Source organism: Theropithecus gelada, chromosome 1 (genome assembly GCF_003255815.1).
Source record: "Theropithecus gelada isolate Dixy chromosome 1, Tgel_1.0, whole genome shotgun sequence".
NCBI lineage: Eukaryota > Metazoa > Chordata > Mammalia > Primates > Cercopithecidae > Theropithecus > Theropithecus gelada.
In genome coordinates, this window is record NC_037668.1 from 130649337 (window position 1) to 130671946 (window position 22610).

Genomic DNA, 22610 nt, shown 5'->3' on the forward strand with positions numbered 1-22610 from the left:
AACAACAACACAAATCGACAGTAAATTCATCACAGCCTCCTTTTGAGTTTGTGCTGTACAGTTGCTAATGAGGCTAACGTGTTACAATTGCAGTGAATTTCAATTATTTAACTCACTCAGCCCTCTTTGTCCCTCTATCTCCCTTATCCAGATATATGGTCTCCTTTGGGAGGAACTGTTTTGACTCACTCCTTATCTAATGATGTATAATTCTTTTTGAATCTTGGCAATCATAGTATATTACCTCTAGACCAAAAGATTGGGCTAAGAAATTGATAAATATGTAAGCATATACAATAGAGTACTTACTGTAGAAGACTAAAATCGTGGTTATGATTAGTTTTGGAAGTATTCAGAAAGAATGAAAACGCTTGAAAACAAGACTAAGAAAAAAGGGATTATTATTAGAATAAATAGTATGTATTCTAAGCAGAATATGAATATATTAATTACTTTTTAAAATTTTATAGAAAAACAATAAACTATACAAATATTATAAAAAAGATTAAGCTAATCTCACTTTTAACTTGGATGGTAAATTTCTAAAAAATTATAATAACAATAATAAGCAAATAAAATCTAACAATGTATGATTTATATTACAACCTATTGTTTATCTCAAATACACAAGTATGGGTTAATGTTGGAAAATCTACTCACATATTTTATCACTGAAAGAGTTAAATGAGAAAAAAAATAAACCACCTAATATTAATAGATGCAGATCAATAGATGCAGAAATAGAATTGAATAAAATTTAATAACCTTTTAAAAAAGAAAAATAGAAATTGTTTTGAAGTGAAAAAATAGAAGTTTTCTTAACTACACAAAATATATCTACAAAAAGATTGTGGAATATTAGCACGATGCAGCAATGTAATACCAAGAACAAAAAAAGATGCCCACTTACATCACTTCCATTTAACATTGTAATGAATGTTCTAGGTAGTCCATGAGAAAGAAAAATAATGCAGCACACAGTAAATGAAATTAAATAAAATCATTGGTTGCCATCTTCTACATTAAACAATCCAAAACTCAAAACTATGAATAAACCCAAAAATCAAAACTATGAATAAGCCCCGCTAAATTATGAGAAATTTCAGCAAGTTTACTAGATTTGAAATTATCTAAATATTTAAATATAAAATGTCTAAATATCTAAAGCCAATATAGGATTTTATAAGAGCAACAAAGAAAAACACCATATAAATTAAAATAATGCCATTTATAATGGCACAACAATTGTGAAATACGTAAGAATAAACCTAAGAATAGACTTTATGGAGAAAATTATAAAAATATCGAATGGCATAAATTAAAAGTTAGATGCATAAATGTGAAACTACATCATCTTTGCATATAGAAAGAACAAAATTCATTATAAAGCATTAGAAATTAAGATTGTTTGACACAATGCAGACTAATTGACAAATAGATAAAACATAGACCTCCACATGTGGAAAAATGTGACAAGAAAGATGAAATAACAATCAACGGAAAAAAGATAATATGCTGCAGATGATCACGTAAAATAAAATATTATTTTAAAAATAATTGATCGTAAATTAATTGTAATTACAATTGTAAATCATAAAGTCACAGACCAGTTGAGAATAAAAGGATTAAGAAAATCATGCCCACTGGGCACAGTGGCTCATGCCTGTAATCCCAGCACTTTGGGATGCTGAAGCACATGGATCACCCAAGGTTGGGAGTTCAAGACCAACCTGACCAACATGAAGAAACCCCATCTCTACTAAAAACACAAAATTAGCTGGACGCGGTGGCACACACTTGTAATCCCAGCTATTCAGGAGGCTGAGACAGGAGAATCGCTTGAACCCAGAAGGGGAAGGTTGTGTTGAGATGAGATCGTTCCATTGCACTCCAGCTTGGGCAACAAGAGTGAAATTACATCTGAAGAAGAAGAAAGAAGAAGGAGAAGGAGGAGGAGGAGGACGAGGGGGAGGAGGAGGAGGGGGAGAAGAAAAAGAAGAGGAGGAGGAGGAGGAAGGAGAAGAAGAAGAAAAGTCATGCCATGAGAACACTAACCAATAAAGCTTGTGAGGCTATATCATTCAAAGTGGACATTACAACAAAATATCTTACTAGTAGTAAAGAGGATATTTCCAAAGTCGGCACAATGAAGAAAGTAGTAAAGATAAGATCAGGTAAGCAATACTATATATATTTTATTTACAGAAAAGCAATAAATAAATAAATAAATAAAATCAATATAACCAAATACTGGGTCTCTGATTTAAAAATTTATGAATTTCTAATAACACACTGAGAAAAAGAGAGAAGATACCAACTAAAAACAGTAAGAATAGATGAGGAGAGATTAATAGATCCTACAAATATTAACCAAAAGCTTCCTTATGAAGAGGGAGGTAACCTGAATAGGTATGTATCTACTAAAAACATCAATTTCATAGTTACAAATATCCCACCTAAGAAAATTCAGGAACAGATGGCATTACCGTGAAATTCTACCCAGCACTGAAGAAAGAAGTGATATTAATCCTGTAATCATTCTTTCAATAAATAGAACACATTGCAATTTATTTTATGAGGCCACCATGACCTTGATAGCAAAATAAGACATACTACAAGAACAGAAAACTCTGCGCCTATGCCTCTTAGGCATATAAGTGCAAAACTTAACAAAGTTGTATGCAATCAAATTGAGTAATAAATAAATTTTAAAAACTCATCATGATCAAGTGGGGTCTATCCTAGAAATGAAAGATTGGATAAACATCTGAAAAATTCAGTCAATGTGTCATGTACTGTCAGGTTGGTGCAAAAGTAACTACGGTTTCTGCCATCATAATAATAAGCTAAAGTGAGAAAAAGAAAACAAAACAAAACCAAACAAAAACAATATGATCATCTCAAGAGATGTATAAATGTATTTGAAGAAAGTCAATATCCATTGCTCTTGAAAACTATCAGCAAATTCCGAATAGAAGAACACATTCACAATCTGATAAAGAGCATTTACAGCAAAACATAAAGCTTATGCCATACTTTTCAAAAAAATATTAATTCTTCCTCTGTGATTTTGGGAGGAAGTCATTGATGTATACTTTTATTCTTTCTGTTTACCATTATACTAAAAGGATTTAGCCATTACAATAAGATAAGAAAAATAAACTAAATGCTTATATGTAAGAAACAAATAAATAGAACTGTCTTTATTTGTAAACAATAAATTATCTGTTTAGATAACCTCACATAACCTAGAAAAATGCTTCTAGAACTAAAAAGCTGTTTAACAAGGTCACAGATCATGGTTTAAGTATACAAAAATCAAAAGACTACTGTTATGCTAGCAAGGAACTAGTGAAAATTGAGTTTGTGTCCTTTGTAGGGACATGGATGCAGCTGGAAACCATCATTCTTAGCAAACTCTCACAAGAACAGAAAACCAAACACTGCATGTTCTCACTCATCGGTGGGAACTGAACAATGAGATCACTTGGACTCGGGAAGGGGAACATCACACACCGGGGCCTATCATGGGGAGGGGGGAGGGGGGTGGGGGGAGGGATTGCATTGGGAGTTATACCTGATGTAAATGACGAGTTGATGGGTGCTGACGAGTTGATGGGTGCAGCACAGCAACATGGCACAAGTATACATATGTAACAAACCTGCACGTTATGCACATATACCCTAGAACTTAAAGTATAATAATAATAAAAAAAAGAAATAGCACTGTGTACAATATTAATAAAACATAATCAGAATATTTAGGCAGAAATCTAATAAAATATGTACAATATTAGTTTGCCAGTTGCAACAAGATGTTAATGATTAAAATCAAGAGAGATCTAAAAATTTTAAGGAAAGCACTTTATATATGGATCAGAAGACTCGTAGTTAATATGGCAATTCTCCTCAAATTGATCTGTAGACATACTGCAGTTCCAATCAAAATCATGGCAAAAAGTTTGTTTTGTTTTAAAAAATGACAAGCTTGTTTCTAAAGTTTATATAGAAAACAGTAGACCTAAAATTGTCAACACTATTTTCAAAAATAAAACATTTGGAGGACTCACATTACCTGATTTTAAGAATTAACATAAATCCTCAGTAATCAACTGAATATAGTAGTCACAGAAATTAACAAGACAGAATACAGTCCTGAATTATACATGTATGATAATATAAGTATTTCAATTTAAAAAGGACTGTCTTTTCAGCAAATAGTGCTGGATTGATTAGGCATCTATATGTAATTATATCTAACCGGACCTTAAATGTCTTTCCTATTTTTCATTTGGGTGACAAGTAAATCATTTTGTCCAGTACAGTTTTTCCCTCTAACATCCTGCTTTTTGCCTAAATGGAAGAAAATGATACTGATATTCTTGATGATTTAGCTGTTAAACACCTTGATTTTATGTTGTTCTTAAATCTTAGAGCTAGCATAAGCTAACATAAATCTTAGCTCTATTACTCAATTGATCTGTGACTTGCAACAACTGAATTAAATCCTCTAATATTTGTTAAAGTGTTTATCATATGCAATTGATAAAGCTACTTGATCTGTTTGCTGCAAGTATTATATTAACATAGTGACCCACCCTTAATAAATTATTATTATTTAATATAGCTACTATTATTTTTGTAGAATTTCCAAAACACTTTGAGATATTGGTATTTAAAAATGATGTTAATCAACTTATTATATAATATATAATAAGTATATACTAACATAATGAAACAATAAATAATGGCCATCAGAATTTGTAATTGACATTTAATTTTTTAGTTATTACTAAATTAAATTACATTTTAATAGCAAATTAAATTACATTTTTGTATTTCAAATTTTCCCTGAAACTATGTTGCTATATGTCTTTCATAATTACATATATTCTGTAAATCTAGTCTCTCCAAAAGTGAAATGACAAGCGTTAAGGGGTCAGACAATCCCTTTCACTTTTACTTGCACTATTGTTGGATATATTAGATTCAATATCGCAAGTGGCATGTTTTGCATCTGTAATACTGTAAAAATATTGTATATTTAGTCAGTCATGTGGGTATTATAGCAACAATACAGGTTTTAATGGCAAAGAAGTTTCAGCATATAAAAGGAGATGCTTCAGTATACTGTAAAGGCTTAATATACCTATGAATAAGAGAAACTTTTCAGGCTTCTCATGTATTTACCACTAAATTAATAAGTGTCAAAGAAGAAACTGTGATCTGAAAATATCACACCTAGAATTTGAGAATTTGGCATTAGTGGTAGCCTAACTACCATCATACTTTCTGCATGTGTGAATTTTTTAATACATGAGATATTCAACTAATTACAAAAAAAAACTTTTAGTGTTTTTTTCCCCCTGTTTTTATTACAAAGCATTGAAGAGTCAAATTCCTGTTAAAGAAATTATCTGAATAAATTTGTAGAATAGGAAATTGGAAGTCTTTATCAGAAGAAAAGAGGTTTGCCAGATATGGTGGCTCATGCCTGTAATCCAAATACTCTGGGAAGCCAAGGTAGGAGGATCCCTTGAGCCGAGGAGTTCGAGACCAGCCCGGGTAACCTAGCAATAATCCATATCTGTTTTTTAAAAAAAAATTACAAAGAAGAAGAAAAGAGGCTTATCACAAATATTTGAGTCCTGAAACTAAATGTCTTGATTCACTAGAACCCCAAAAGAAACACAAAGATTAAAAAATCAATCTATTAAGCTAATTAACATAATTCAGTATTTTTTCCAAAATGTGATTAACTTTTTGGGGGGTATTTTGTTTAAAACACATACCTGAGTAATTTCCCTGTTGATTTGACTGACAATAGATATTGATGTGCTGAAATAAAAAGGAGTTTTTATTTATAAGGATAAATAAATACCAAGTAAACTTTTAAAAGCCATTATTTTGTCCCAGTACTAATAATATCCATTACCTAAATGCTAAAATCCTTTCCCAAAAACTATATTGTAAAATACGAGTGTAAATGCAGCTGGACTTTATTTCTGTAATTAACATAAGAAAAGCAGTAAAGATTTTCTTCTTAGAGAACACATGCTTCTTTCAGCATCCATAAAAATTAGCACTTTATGAATCATCACAACTTAAATTAGTGGTATGAGACACAATACAAAATGCCACCAGAAATCTTTGAAAATGCATTCTTTCATTTATTTAGTGCATGTATTTTAAAAATCACTTTTTTTTCTGGGTTATAGAACATTTGGTTCTTTCTGCACAACATTTCATCATGTGGTGTTCTCATTGTACCATTTTCAGCAAATGAATATTGAATAGCAGTTGCAAAGCTATTTTGATGGAGTTCTGGTTTGGAGCAGACAATGAAATCCCTAGAAAAATGAGCTATTACAATTTCTGAATGAATTGAAATGTGAATATCTTCCACATTTATATGTATTTAGACAGTTTTTATAATGCCGTATTACTTGTACAGAACTAAGGTAGTGTGAGAAATGATTATAAAGTAGAAAACTTAGAGGAGATGATAAAGAGTCTGGCATACAAAAAAGTTCATTGATTTTGCAGTAAATATAAAAATCACTTAAAATTTTCTGCAATAATTTGAAACTGAAATTATATTAGCATTCCACCAAGGTGAACAATTTTATATTATTACCTCTGATGAGATTTATGAAATGATGTACCAATTCAATGCTTGTGTATAAAGACGTGGGAAGGGAAAAATGTTTGCTTTAAAAAAACACATCTGTAATATAGGACTATGATCACATCTATATATGAAGAAGTATCTTGTGTATGTACTTGTATCTATGTTATTATTGATTACTCTGGAAAATAATCAGCATTGAAATAGCAATAGTAGCATGGCAGTAAATAAATAATGTTTGTAAGGTACCTGACATGATCAAGATAACTAAAATGAAGGAGCAAGGGCTTTACGTAGATTACACACAATAATAATACAATAGTAATAGTATCAAGTTCAACATATCCCAAGATAATTTCAGTTCGTTAAATTGAAGGATTTTTGACAGATTTATAATAAGTAAAATAATGGGTGTGTTTATTACAAGACTCATGAGTCCAAATAAAGTTTTGGAAATCCATGTTGTTAACTGGAAGAAGTAGAATATTTTGGACGATTGCAGAAAATTTATATAAAATAAAATGTGGTATATTTTATGCCACCAAAATTTCATTATTTTACACTTTCTAGGCAAATTTAGGTTTTAATTTGACAATAAAATGTAGACAAGAATTTGTAGAGCACAGGTATACAAACTAGTCCAATATTGCCAACCAAACTTTCAATTTTTGTTTCAGAGCTACTCCACTTTAATTCTTATTGATTTGCTTAATATTTCATGATCTGTTACCTGTCTGAATTATCTTAATAATATGTCACTGATCATACAATTTATAATTTTTTGGCCGGTATTACATGCATACTCCTATTTTCAAAATTAAATGAAAACTCACTGGTGCTATAGCTTTTAATTAAAGGGAGGAAGGAAGGTGGCATAAAATCATGGTGTAAATAAAATAGAAAAAGTCAAAATACATGGGTTTGGATCCTAGGTTTGTCATTTCCTACCTGTGGTCTTAGATAGAAAATGTTGATTCATATATTTGGGCCTCAGTTGTTTTTCTTTTTCTTCATTCTTTTTGTAAGTGGATTTATGTCACTGATTTTCAAACAGTTGGTCAAAAATACCTATGTTTCTAAAGAAATGCTTCCAAATCCAAATCCTCAAAAAGGATGCCTATATACGGATATTGTGGACTCTGTTTTATCCTTCACATTCTAAATGGCATCATTTAAAGAAACATCAATTTTTTAATATATGAGGGTCCTACATAGGATATAATCATAAAAATAAGTAACCCGAATAGCATCTGCAAAAATAGCAGAGATGGCAGGTTCTTGGGCCTTTTCCTCTGCAGAAACACTGAAGACACATGCAAAAACTATCAGAATACACTTAGTAAGACTCTGAAAAACAGTTAAATACTTATAACAACCAAGTAAATGCTGATCAAGAAAAAGGAAATGTAAAAACAATAGAACACCTGCATGGCCATTTCATTTGTCTTTGCTCTATGCCTTTTCCTGGTTTTATGGGAGTCTTGAGGACAGTAGTTTTATATTCCCAGGATAAAAAGCAGGTTCCTGTTCCTAGAAGGAGCAGGGGAGAACTAATCAAAGTATCGTGTTTCACTTGAAGGACTGAGACAAGGCACTTGTCTGTTTTGTCTAATTCAGAACTCCCTCAGGGCAAGAAAGTAAAAGGAATTTCTAAAAACTGTTCTTAGGCAAAGTACACCCTGCAGCCACCTGGGGAAAATAATAATAATAATAATAATAATAGCTCAAAGAAATTATAGAGAACTGAATTTCTAGGAGGAAGAGCTAGAGAGAGGTATTTTGGTTTGGGTTTATTATTATTATTATTTAAAAAAATTCAAAGGGACATTCAAAAGTAGCCATGTGTAGTGTGGAATGTATAAAGTCATGTTACCATCTAGGGCATACCATATACTCAGAAAAAGACTTAGGAACACCTTCAGCTTTTACTTCTGGCTATTCTGTAGTCTCAGTGTAAATGAGGAATGTAGATAAGGCAGAATTATAAACAGCCTTGCTAAAACTTGCAGAACTGCCCCAGCACAGAGCAAATTTGTAAATATTCAGATGAATTTTATCCCTTCCCTCTTTCTCTCTCTGACTTTTGTTGGCTTCTGGCATTCAGGAAAATCCCTGTCAACACTAGCTGAGCACAAGGTATTTGAAAAAAAGAGAAAGAGACCACAGATGACCAATAATAGACACTTTACAAAAATAGTTTAGAAAGGTCACTAGACAAACATACAAATAGCTCACCAAAAGCAATTTTAAAAGCCAGAGAAAAGAGAAAAGTTTTATTTTCAGAATTACCACATTATAATATTCAAAATGTCTAGATTTCACAGAAAAATATGAAGCATTCAAAGAAATGAAAAAGTATGACCCATTCCCATAAAACATTAACAGAGACTGTTTCTCAGGAAGCACAGATAATGGAGTTAATAAACAAAGACGGTGACTCAACCCTCTGAAATATGCTCAGAGTTAAAGGATACAATGAACAAAGAGCTAAAGAAAACCAGGAGAATAATGTGTGGTGATAAGGTTAGGTTTTGTGTACTCACCTAAATCTCATCTTGAATTGTAATCCCCAGGTGTTGAGGGAGAAATCTGATAGGAGGTGATTGGATCATAGGGGAGATTTCTTCCATGTGATTCTCATGATAGTGAGTGAGTTCTGATGAGATCTTATCGCTTTATAAATGTTTGGTAAGTTTCTATGTTGCTCACCGTTCTCTCTCACGCGCTGTCATGTAAAATGTGCCACTTCCTCTTCCACTATGATTGTAAGTTACCCGAGGCCTCCCCAGAAATACAAAACTATGAGTCAATTCAATCTTTGTTTTTTAATAAATTACCCACTCCTGGATATTTATTTATAGCTGTGTGAAAACACAGTAACACATGTAGTAAATAGGGACTACCAACAGAGACATGAGTAATTTTACTCAAAAAAAATTCTGGAGCTGAAAAGTATAATAACAAATAAAAACTTCACTGGAAAAGTTCAAAAGTAGATTTGGGCAGGCATAAGAAAGGATCAGAGAATTTGAAAATAAAGCAGTTATAATTAACCAGTCTGAGGAGCAGAACACAAAAAGAATAAAGAAAAATGAACTAAGCCTAACAGATATGCAGAATACTTTTAAGCATGCTGATATACCTATCATATACACATAGTGAAAATCTCAGACAGAGAAAAGAGACAAAAATAATCTGAAAAAACAATGGCAAAAAAGATCCCTAAATTTGATTTTAAAAAACTCACACAATGTACACATTTAGGAAACTCAGTAGACTCCAAGGAAGTAAATGCAAAGAGATCAACACCAAGATATGTTATGATCACATTTTCAAAAATCAAAGACAAAGATGGAATCTTAAAAGCAGCAAAAGAAGCAATTCACCAATTAAGATTATCCATAATAACAGAAGGTTTATTATTATAAAATATGGACATCAGAAGGACGCAAGATGACATTTTTAAAGCAAGGAAGAAAAGATGAAGAAAAGAAGGAAAGATTAAAGGAAGGGAATGGGAGGGGAGGGGAAGGGGAGAGAATAGAAGGAGGACCCATTAATCAACAATTCTACATCTGGCAAAACTCTCTACAAAAATAACGAAGAAATTAAGATATAAGACAGTTTTAGATAATCAGAAGCTGAAGAAATTTATTACTAGTCAATTTGTCCTATAAAAAATGTTAAAGGCAGAACTTAAGGTTGATTAGAAATAATAATCAACAGAAACTCAAATATCACAAGAAGAAAATAAAATACTCTGGTAAATATGACAACATAGGTAAATATAAAAAGGAGTATTGTTGTATTTTTATTTTTAATTCCTCTATTATTTCCTAAGTGATTTCACAAATGCATAAAGCAGTAATTATAAAGCTATGTTAATAAGCACACATAATACATAAGTTGTGACAAAAACAAAATAAAGACAGAGATAAATATGAGCAGAGTTTCTGTGTGCTAAGGCTAGTATAATATTATTTTAAGCTAGATTGTTATACATTTAGAATATTAATATTTCTCATAGTAACCTCTATGAAAAATTTTAAAAATATACACATAAAGTAATGAGAAGAAATCAAAATGGTACGCTACCAAAAATTAAAAACAAAAGAAAGTAAACAAACAAAAAAGGTATAAGACATACAGAAAACAAATAGCAAAGTTTTAGAAGTCATTTCTTCCCTATCATTTTTTTTCAATGTAAAAGAATTAAATTCTACAATCAAAAGGCAGAGTTTGGTAGAATGGATTAAAATAAAACACATGCTTCATTATATGCTGTGTAAAGTGACTCATTTTAGAGCCAAAGACACAAATAGGCTGAATGTGAAAGGATGGGAAAACAAAACAAAACAAAACCTTAAATAGTATCCAAAAAAGGAACTGGAAATGTCTATATAGGTTGAGTATCTCTTATCCAAAATGCTAGGGACTAGAAAAAAAATCAGATACCTGATTTTTTCAGATTTTGGAGTATTTGCATTATACTTTCTAGTTTAGTAAGGCTAATCTGAAAATATGGAAATCTCAAATGCTCCAGTGAACATTTTCTTTTAACATTATGTTGAACCTCAAAGCATTTCAGATTTTGGAACATTTTAAATTTCAGATTTCTAAATTAATAATACCAGACAAGATAGACAGGGGAAAAAAAAAAAAAAACCTGTTACAAAACACAAAAGACATTATGTAATAATAAAAAGTAAAATCATGAAGATGTGACAAATGTAAATGTAAGCACATATACGTTAGAGACAGACTCAAAATTTGAAGCAAACATTTGCAGAATCGAAGAAGGAAACATACCGCTGTCCAGTACTAGTTAAGTCTTCAATTCCCCACTCATAATAATGAATAGAACTTCTGTACAGAAAATGAATTAATAATAGAGGACTTGAGGACTGGAAAAATATCATAAACCACCAATACCTAAAATACACAAACAAATACACACTCTTCAGTCTGCCCTACAATAGTACAATAAACATTTTTCTCAAAAACACATGTAATATTCTTCAAGATAGACTATATGTTAGTCCATTAAATAAGTCTCAATAAATTAAAAATGTTTTAATGCATACAATTCGATAACTACAATGAAATGAAGCTGGAAATCAGTAACAGAAGGAATAGTAAAAAAATCCCAAATATTTGAAAATTAAGCAACACACTATGCTATGGTTTGGCTCTCTGTTCCTACTCAAATTTCATCTCAAACTGTAATCCCCACGTGTCAAGGTAGGGACTTAGTGGGAGGTAATTGTGATACAGGAGTTAAAAAGTAATCACTTAGGCAGATAGCAAGGGTATGGGAATTCTCAGTAAGGCTTTTCTTTTTACTGAAATGCAGCCCCAAATGATTTTCTAACAAAAAGCAGCCTGTAAAGTTGAGCTGCACACATAGACAAGCAAGCTGGGGGCTTGCACAGTGGATGGCCACAGGAACTAGGAACTAGACATGTTCAAGATGGCCACTCCGTCTTCCCTTCTCTGCCAGTCAAGTGTACTATAAGGAGCAGACAAGATGGCGCCAATCAACTGGAAAACCTATTTGCATAATATGATTAGGGTAGGTATGACCAGCGCATGCTATGTAAATGTTATACCTGATCAAACCAATCTGTGAGCTCTATGTAAACCAGACACTGCCTCCTCAGAGGACTAAAACATTCAGCGAATTTGCTGCCAGATGGTCTTTCCACTTGGAGACCCCTTCCTCCATAGAGGAAGCTGTTTCTCTTTCTCTTCTCTTCTACCTATTCAACCTCTGCTCCTAAACTCCTCATGTGTGCCCTTGTCCTACATTTTCCTGACACACGACAACGGACCCCAGGGTATGTACACCAGAAAACACAGCCGCTTCATAATGGGGTCTTTTCTGGGATACCAAAATACAACATTCATCTAAACGGTGAGTGGATTAGCAGACTCCAATTCTGTCCTTTCATTTTGAGGCACTCAGATTCCATTTCAGAACCAAATTAAACCAAATACTAAGCCCCTTCAGTCATTTAAAAAAATTAGCGTGGCTGCCGGTCTTAGAAGACTTGGGGGACAGGCTTGGTGGGGAGAACATGGAAAATCGCTTAGTACCCACGGGTTACTGGACATATTGGCCTTGTTTAAATCAGTTTTCTTTCATGGAGGACTTAGCCATCATGTGGTACTAGAATAAGTCCTGGGCAACTGAGGATTTCTGGTCAGGGCTACCCCTCGGTGTTACCCATAGGCTTCTGTACTTACCCCAGCCCCCAATGGTCCCAATGCGGTGTTGGCAACGAGATCTCCAACTTTTCTTGTGTAATTTCTTCCTTTCCTATCCACGGCTATCATATATATCTCTCATCCTCTCTGTATATGCAATGTGTGGGAAGTTTTACAGTTCAGGGACATAATCTTGTTTGGCAAGATTAAGGAATGTTGTACTAACCAGGGCTATAGCTCAAGAGAAGATGTCTTTGTGATTTTCTAGGAACAGAGTTTCCCCGCTGCCCTCAAACCAAGCAAAGTGAGCATCTCTCTCTCAGCCTTTGGTCTGGAGAACACAGGGCACATCCAGGTCTCTCTCTGCCATTGGCAAGGAGAGCACATGGCGTTTCCAGGTCTCTCTCTGCCCTTGGTCTGGAGAGCATATGGCATTTCAAGGTCACTCTGCCCTTGGGCTAGAGAGCACATGGTATTTCAAAGTCAACAGCACCACCTAGTGGAATAGAGATCCTCTCCATGAGGCACATTGTGGGTCCTTCACCGAAACAGTAGCTTCCGGATTCTCTCCCCTTTTTGTGGCTCTCTATTACAAGCCAGGCTTCATACTGCTTCTGTAAATAGGAAAATTCTGCCTTCAGCAATTAGGGCTAAAATGTCTTCCAAGACCAAATTAGCAAGAAAACAGCCATTTGGTCTCTATATTCTTTTAAGGCACCTATTCTGCCTCCAATTAGAGTGATACTTAATTACTAAGGGGATTTGAACTTTGAAAGTTATTCAAAACCATTCTCTAAGGGTAAACGCTTCAGCACTGGTCATAATAGCAGGATACAGAATTCAACCTAGCATGCCCTCTCCATGAAAGGGGCATTGCCAACCTATTACATAGTTTTTCTTGAGATCTATTTTTCAGAGAGACAGGCAGGTCACACATGTCTAGGAAGTCAAAAGGAAATCATAAGCAGTAGACTAGAGCCACTTGGGTGAGCGTGACTAACCCCATTTGCTTAGTTTCTCTGGTTCTATGGCTGGGGGTCACGCCTGCAACCAGGGGTGGAACATTCAACAAGGTACCAGGATCCAAGAACCACAGAGGGAAAACAGCAAGAAGAACATTCCCACTGCCTTCTTCTCCACCCTGGCTCACACCACAAGGAAGGAAACCAAAGGAGCCCCTTTTCTTCATTTCTCTTTATCATCTTTGGCCGGTACTCCTCTGGAGTGAATTCTGAAGCTCTGGACTCCTTTGACCCTGACACTTTTAAGAGAAAGTGGTTCATTTTCTTTTGCACACGGGTATGGCCTTCTTACCTTCTTGAACCAGTCAGTCCTGTGGAAGGAAGCCTTAGTTTTAATATTCTCCAACAAATAGATCTTTTCTGCAGACAGGAGGGCAAATAGTTCAAGGTACATTATGTATAGGCTTTCTTTGGCCTGTGAGAAAACTCAGAGCTTTGCAAGCATTGCGCAATTGACCTAGGCCTGTTAATCATATCAGGCAGGGGATGATTCTCCAAGACTAGAAAAGCAACTTCTGGATGAACCATCTGAGGCAGCTATTGGGTGTCCCATTTCTTCCAGTCCCCCTTATCCGGGGCCACCTCCAACCACACCACCAGCTCTTCCACCTCCACCATCTCCAAAATTTCTCACTCCCCCACCGTTGCTCTTACCCCTACAGGAAATGCCCAATGGAGATTATGCCACTAGGGCTTAAGTTCCCTTCTAATTGCAGGGCAAGTAAAAGGAGATTTAGGCTGATATTCTGATGGCCCTGATAGGTATATAGAAGCCTTTCAAAATTTCACTCAGGTATTTGACTTTTCATGAAGGGATGTTATGCTGCTCTTAAGCCAAACCTTAACTGCAGCTGAAAAGCAGGCAGCTCTACAGGCATCAGAGAAATTAAGAGGTGAGTAATATTCTTCCTACAGAAGGCCTAAAAGGAAAAGAGGAAATAGGTCTCAATAGGAAGGGAAGCAGTTCCTCTTGACAGACCTAATTGGAACCTCAATGACACTACAAATGAATAGAAAATGAAATATTTTTTAATGTTCATATACGAGGGCATACGAAGAATTAGGGCCAAACCTCTTAATTACTCCAAACTGTCCATAATAAACCAAAAGCCAGACGAGAATCCCAGAGCCTCTATAGAAAGATTGAGAGAGGCATGATAAAGCACACCTCTCGAACCTCTGAGTCAGTGGAGCGACAGCTCATCCTGAATGACAAGTTTATTACACAGGCAGCTTCCTATATTAGAAGGAAACTACAGAAGTAAGCTATAGGGCCAGATAGCACCTTAGAGAACCTCATGAAGGTGACCACCTTGGTCTTTTATGATAGGGATAAGGAGGAAATCTAGGAGAAGGAGAGGAATTAAGAGAATGACAAAAGCACTAATAGCTTCTTTGCAGGCTTAGAAAGTCCAGAATCCCCGAGGTGCATCTGCTAGTTGCTATCGGTGCAGCAAGTTAGGGCACTTTAAGAAGCAGTGTCTAGGCAGCAATAAGAAACCACCATAACCCTGTCCAGCATCTGTTGGGGACCACTGGAAATTGGACTGATCCTGGAGATGAAGCTCACCAGGTTCAGAATCAGTCTTACAGATGGTACAACAGGACTGATGGGTCCTGGGTTTCAAACCCCCAGCTCCAGTGGTTTACACTGTCATTACAGCACAGGAGCCACAGATGATTCTGGAAAATGAAGGAAGGAAGGTAAATCTCCTTCTGGACACCCAAGCCAGTCTCTCTCTTATCCTCTCTAATCCAGACCTCCACTCCTCCCTTGGCATGACTGTGATGGGAGTCTCAGGAAAGACTAATTTGATATTTTTCACAACCCCTTAGTTGCAGATGGGGAAACCTATTATTTATACATCCTTTTTTAATCATGACAGAAAGCCCCATATTTTTATTAGGTAGAGACATTTTAGCTCCCATGGGGGCCAGCATCCTTATAACCCCAGACAATCTCTTTGTCTCTCCCTAGTGGAAGCTAATATCAATCCAGAAGTGTGGGCAATGCAAGGAAGAATAGGTCAAGCTGTTCCTTCTCAATGATCCCACTTCTTTTCTAAACAGAAAGAATATCCTCTAAAGCCAGAGGCTGGCAAAAGATTAGAAGCTATTATTAATAACCTGAAGATGTGGGACCTTCACAAACCCCGTAACAGCCCCTGCAACACCCCAATATTAGGAGTGCAAAAACCCAACGGGGAATGGAGACTAATTCAGGACCTCCACTTCATTAATGAGGCCATAGTCCCAATACATCTGGTAGCACCTAATCCCCATACCTTGTTAACTCAAATACCTAAGGGAACGAAATAGTTTACAGTCCTAGATTTAAAGGATGCCTTCTTCAGCATCCATTACATCATGACTCTTAATACCTGTTTGCCTTTGAAGATTCCTCTAACCAAACTGCCCAGTTAACATGGAAGGTGGTTCCCCAGGGATTTCAAGATAGCCTTCATTTTTTTTTTTTTTTTTTTTTTTTGGACAGACATTGCCAAAGACCTCTCTGAGTTTTTCCATCCTCAGTCAAGGTTTTGCAATATGTGGATGATATACTGCCCTGTGCCCCAACTGAGGAAGCCTCTCAAAAAAGGCACTGAATCACTTCTTAATTTATCAGCCAACAGAGGATATAACGTTTCAAAGTCTAAGGCTGAGCTTTGCAAAACCTCAGTGAAGTACCTGTATTAAGTGCTGTCTGAAAGGATCAGAGCATTAGGGGAAGAAAGGATTAAGCCCAGTTCTTTCTTCCCCCTCCCCCAAATTCTCAAGCAACTCAGAGGATGTTGGGACATTACAGAATATTTCAGTCTATAGATACCTGGGTATGGTAAGATAGCTCATACTCTGTATCACCTCATAAGAGAAACTCAAGCAGCCAAAACTCATCTCCTAACCTGGAAACGTGACACTCAAAAGGCCTGTAACCAGCTAAAGGAGGCCCTAGTAAAGGCACCAGCTCTCAGCCTCCCTGTAGGAAGGGCCTTCACTCTGTATGCATCAGAAAGGAAGGGAATGGCCTTGGGAGTCTTAACACAGGCCTGAAGACCGGCTCAACAGCCAATAAGTTACCTGAGTAAGAAACAAGATTTGGGACTAAAGGATGTCAAGCATGCCTCTGATCCATTGCCACCATGACCCTACTGGTCCCAAAAGCCTCCAGATTAACTCAGGAAAATGACTTAACTGTTTATACTCCACATAATGTGGTGGGATTACTGTCCTCTGAGAGAAGCCCTCGGTTAACAGACAGCTGGCTCCTTAAATATCAAGTTCTGCTGTTAGAGGTTTTCACCATCGAGTTAAAGACTTACTCTTGCTTAAGCCCAGTTTCTTCCCTGAGGGAACTGGGGAACTAGAACATGAACAAGCTATGGTACAGACCTATGTGGCCAGGGAAGATCTCAGGAAAACCCCTAGAGAATTGGGACTGGACCCTCTTTACAGATGGAACCTCCTTTGTAGAACAAGGAGTCCGTGAAGCAGGATATGCAGTAGTCACTGTGGATGATGTTACTGAAAGTGTGTCTCTCCCTGCAGGCACAAGCTCTCAAACAGCTGAACTGATAATCCTTACAAGAACTCTTGAACGAAGCAAGGGAAAGGTAGCTAACATTTACACTGACTCCAAGTGTGCTTTCCTAGTTCTCCATGCTCATGCTGTCATTTGGAAAGAAAGACACTTTCTTACTGCCAGTCGATCTCCTATAAAATACCATCAGAAAATTAACAGGTTTTTATCCTCAGTTTTCCTTCCAGGAGAGGTAGCAGTGATGCATTATAAGGGACATCAGAAGGGAGTAGATGAAATGACTGAAGAAAACAAGCTAGCTGATCAGGCAGCCAAGTCAGCAGCAAGGAAGCCTCATGGCATCAACATGCTTGAAGCCTCTCTAATTTGGGAAGGCTCTATAAGAGAAATCAGGCTTCAGCACTCCCATGCAGAAATAGAGCCATTTCTCGAGAGGACACCTTCCAGCCCTCAGAAGGGTTGCAATCAGAGGATGGCAAGCTCCACTTGCTTTTCACTTTGGAAAGGATAAAGCTTTCAATGTTCTCAGAGACTGTTTTCAGGAGAGACCTTACTAAGAACAATGAAACGGATTGTTAATGCTTATGAAGTCTGTCTTAAAAATAATTCCCTGAACAGGCAGCTTTTTCCTCCTCAAACCCAAAGGATGGGAAGCTCTCTAAGGGAAGACTGGCAGATAGGCTTCATCCACATTCCAAAGACGAAGGTCATTCAATACCTCCTGGAATGGGTAGATACTTTCACTAACTGGGTAGTAGCATTTCCATGCATTACAGAGAAGTCCTCTGGGTAGTAAAGGTGTCACTTAATGAAATTATTCTCCATTTTGGTCTACCTAAGTACCTCCAAAGTGACAACGGCCCCTTATTTAAGGCAGCCATCACACAGGGGTTCTCAAAGGCATTGGGCATACAGTATCATCTCCACTGCACCTGGAGACCCTAGTCTTCAGGAAAGACAGAGAAGACAAATGATAAGATCAGAAGACACCTCAGGAAACTGCCCCTAGAAACTCACTCTCCTTGGGTTACTTCTCTTCCCACGGCTTTACTGTGGGTAAGAAACGCCCCTCCCAAGTTAGGTCAAAGCCCTTTAGAGACGCTGTACAGACAGCCTTTACTCATCAATGATTTCTTAATAGACAAAGAGCCCTCTGAATTGGTTAAGCATGTAACCTCTCTGGCTTTCTTTTGACAGGAAGTAACTCAGCTAGCAGAAACCTATCCCCAAGAAGTAGGACCACTTTTATTTAACCCAGGATATTTGGTATTGGTAAAAGCTCTCCCTTCTCTCTCTCCTTCCCTAAGCTCAAGCTGGGGAGGGAATTAAATCATTCTCCTTTCAACTCCCTCAGCAGTAAAAGTTCCAGGTGTCAACTCCTGGAAACATTAACTCAAGTCAAAGCCTAGAAAGCTGAGTGAGCAACCCCTGACAGCCCAGAGGGATGTCCTGGATACCACTGTGAAGAAATAGGAGACCTTAAGCTGAAAATCATGAAAGATAAGCAAATGAGCAAGGGCTATTTATTCTACTCAGTTTCACCTCTACCATGTAGTTATTTCTACTTTTTCTCTCAAGATTCACTGTCAAATATTGGAGCTTCTTTTTGACCCACAATTGTAGGGATAATAGTTGCAAGAAGGAACCAGGCAAGTTTTACTATCACTGAGTCTGCTAGGACTTGTTTGGGGGTTTAATGATACAGCACATTCTTTAGCTCCTACAGTATCAGCCGTGGCCCACTTGTACAACTAGACTAATTTCTGGGTCTGTTCTGAGCAGTTTGCTCAGTTCAGTAAAAATAAGAAACTTCTTAATATCCCGGAACATACTGTCTTAGGATTCTCTTTGTTAGCGTTACCTTTGACCCTCAAAGACTTATCAGGCATAAATTGGATATGGTACGGGGACATTTTCAACTGGGTAACTAACTCCTCTCTGGAAAACACTCTGCCTCCAGAACTGAAAAACACTTTCTCCACAGATAAGCTTCACAACCGTTGGCTGGGAAAAGCTGACCAGGTAATAGCAAATGCCTCCCACTGCTGTAAAAGCAGTGGGGAAGGACATTATTGGGGTGATCTCAAGTATTGTAACATCACACTTGTAATTGCTGATAGTTCAAATATTGGGGAAGTCTCAGGTTCCCAAGAAAGTGTAATAAGCATGCTCTAATAAAGCAGAAGCTATGTTGGGGGGTTTTCAGAATATAGCCTCTCCTTCTGGTTCAAAATCCTGATGGGAATACCATGCTCTAAGTAACCATCTTTACTATAATGTAAAGAATAACATATGGGCCTTTCCAAACAGGGCCTCACATGGAATTCCAGCCTGCAAATCTGTGGGCAAAGTGGAGCTGTCTGGACCAACGGCCCTTGCCACAAGGATCATCTGAGATATTGGCCAGGGCATATTATGTCCCTAATATTTTTAAACTCCATTTTTCAGGTGGACCCTTCTCATTTAGCATGCAGGATTCAAAATGGCATTGTGGATGACTGTATGGATATCCCTATCCCAAAGATGTTCCTATTATCTGTAAGGGGAGAAAGCTCCTAAGGTACGAGAAAGATCTGTGTGTGTCCTTCAAAGGTCACAACTTAGAACCATCCTTTCAAGGGACAGGATTATATTTCCTCTGTGGCTCCTGGCTACACTTAATCCTCCCTACGTACTGGAAAAGAACCTGCACTATAGTAGCATGATCCCCAACCTATTATTTTTAAATTCCACTGACATGGCCGCATCATTTGGGGACATCCTTAACCTAGGGTCCCTTTTTAGAAATTGCATTATCTCGGATAGGCCAAACAAAGAGATCTATCATTTCCATGCCCTCATATGGAGATTTAACTGAAAGAAAAGATTGTGGAGGGCAAGAACCTGACAATCCCATCTTAGAAAGACCATGCATGAGGACTTCTATAACCAGAAGCCTCTTCTGGTTTGCTGGTATTCCTCTCCTTGAAAGGTAAATACTTAATATTTCCAGTTGAATACAATGAGGTTGGAAGACAACAGTTGGAACCATAGAAGCACAGCAACAATCCATGGATTCCTTAGCCGCAGTAATAGCACAGAGTAGACGGGCCCAAGATGTACTTATAGCTGAGGTAGAGGGTACCTGTGCAGTCTTAAATGAAATATGCTGCTTCTGGACCAACACTTCTAGTCAATTAGAAGAAAACCTACAGGTGCTTAAAGATCAAGTGAAAATCATTGACAGGTTAAGAGAAAATGCAGGCTCCAGACCTGGATGGCTACAATCCTTTTTAAATGAATTCCAGTCTTATTTGTGGAACTGGTTAGTTCCCGTATTAAGTCCCCTCTTGCTCATATGTTTTATATTCATATTTGGACCTTATCTACTCAATACTATAACTTGAATTGTTTCCTCTTACCTAGAAGCAATCACATTCCAGATGGTGCTGCAGACCAAACCACGCAGGGACATGCCTTTCTTTTGAGGACCCTTAGATGCACCACAGGAGGAGCCCTAGCTGCTGTTGCCCACATGATGTCCCTTTTCAGCAGAAAGTAGTCAGAAAGAGTAATCACCCTACACCCCCTAAGAGGAGTTAGGGTTAGCACTCCAGAGTGGGGGATGATATAGGAGTTAATAATAAATCACTTAGGCAGACAACAAGGGTATAGGAGTCCTCGATAATGTTTTTCTTTTTAATGAAAAGCAGCCCCAAATCATTTTCTAACAAAAAGCAGCCTATAAAGTTGAGCTGCTGGCATAGATAAGCAAGCTGGGAGCTTGCACCGGTGAATGTCCTCAGGAACTAGGGGCTAGGCATGTTCCCTTCTCTGCCAGCCACGTGTACTGTAAGGAGCAGAGGACACGGCGCTGATCAACTGTATAGCCCATTTGCATAATAAGATTAGGGTGGGTCAAGCAGCCTTTTCCATGTACTATATAAATGTCATACCTGATTGAACCAAGCTTTGTGTCCCACGTAAATCAAGCACCACATCCTCAAACCAAACTACAACATTCGGCACATTCACCTCCTGCTAGTCTTTTCTGCTTGGAGACCCCTTCCTCCAGAGAGGAAGCTGTTTCTCTTTCTCTTCTTTTCTACCTATTAACCCTCCCCTCCTAAACTCATGTGTGTCCGTGTCCTAATTTTTTCTGGTGCGCGACAATGGACCCCAGGTATATGCCCCAGACATCATAGCTGCTTCAATTGGATCAAGGAGGCGGTTTCCCCCATGCTGTTCTCATGATAGTGAGTTATCATGAGATCTGACTGTTTTTTAAGGGATTCTTCCCCCTTCACCCTCTATTCTCTCTTTCCTGCCACCTTGTGAAGAAGGTACTTGTTTTTCCTTCTCTTTCTGCCCTGATTGTAAGTTTGCTGAGGCCTCCCTCAGCAAACTTACAGCAAAACCATGAAGAGCTGTGAGTCAATTTAAGCTTTTTTCCTTATAAATTATCCAGTCTTTGATATGCCTTTATAGCAGTGTGAGAACAATCTAATACACACTGTCGAATTCAAGGACTAAATCACAAGGGAAATTAGAATATACTCAGATATTAATGGAAATGAAAACATAACGTAACAAAACTTTTGAGTTGTAAAGAGAGCAGTGCTGAGACGAAAATGTATTACTGGAAATGCCTACATTAAAAAGAAAAAAAAAGGAAATCTCAAATCAGTAACTTAAATTTACTCTTAGGAAACTAGAAAAACAGAGCAAATTAAATTTTAGTTTACCGGATGAAGGAAGTAAGATATTAGAGAAGATAGAGAAAATAAAGTAGAAAAAAAGATTCAGAAAATCAGTAAAAGTTAGATTTTGAGAAGATTCACTAAATTGATAAATTTTTAGCTACACTAAGAAATAAAAAATAAAGATGTAAATAACCAAAATTATACATGAAGGTAGAGATGCTACTAATGACTTTACAAAAATAAAAAGAATTTTAAAAAGAATACTAAGACCAATTCTGTGCCAACATACTAGATAAAATAGATCAAATGGACAAGTTCCTAAAACACACATAGTATCAAAACTTAAGAAGAAATAAAAAATATTAACAGACCTGCAACAAAGAAAGAGATTGAATTAGTAATTACAAAGAGTTTCCGGCCGAGTGTGGTGACTCGCACCTGTAATCCCAGCACTTTGGGAGGCTGAGGTGGGAGGATCACTAGGTCAGGAGTTCGAGACCAGTCTGACCAACATGATGAAACACTGTCTCTAC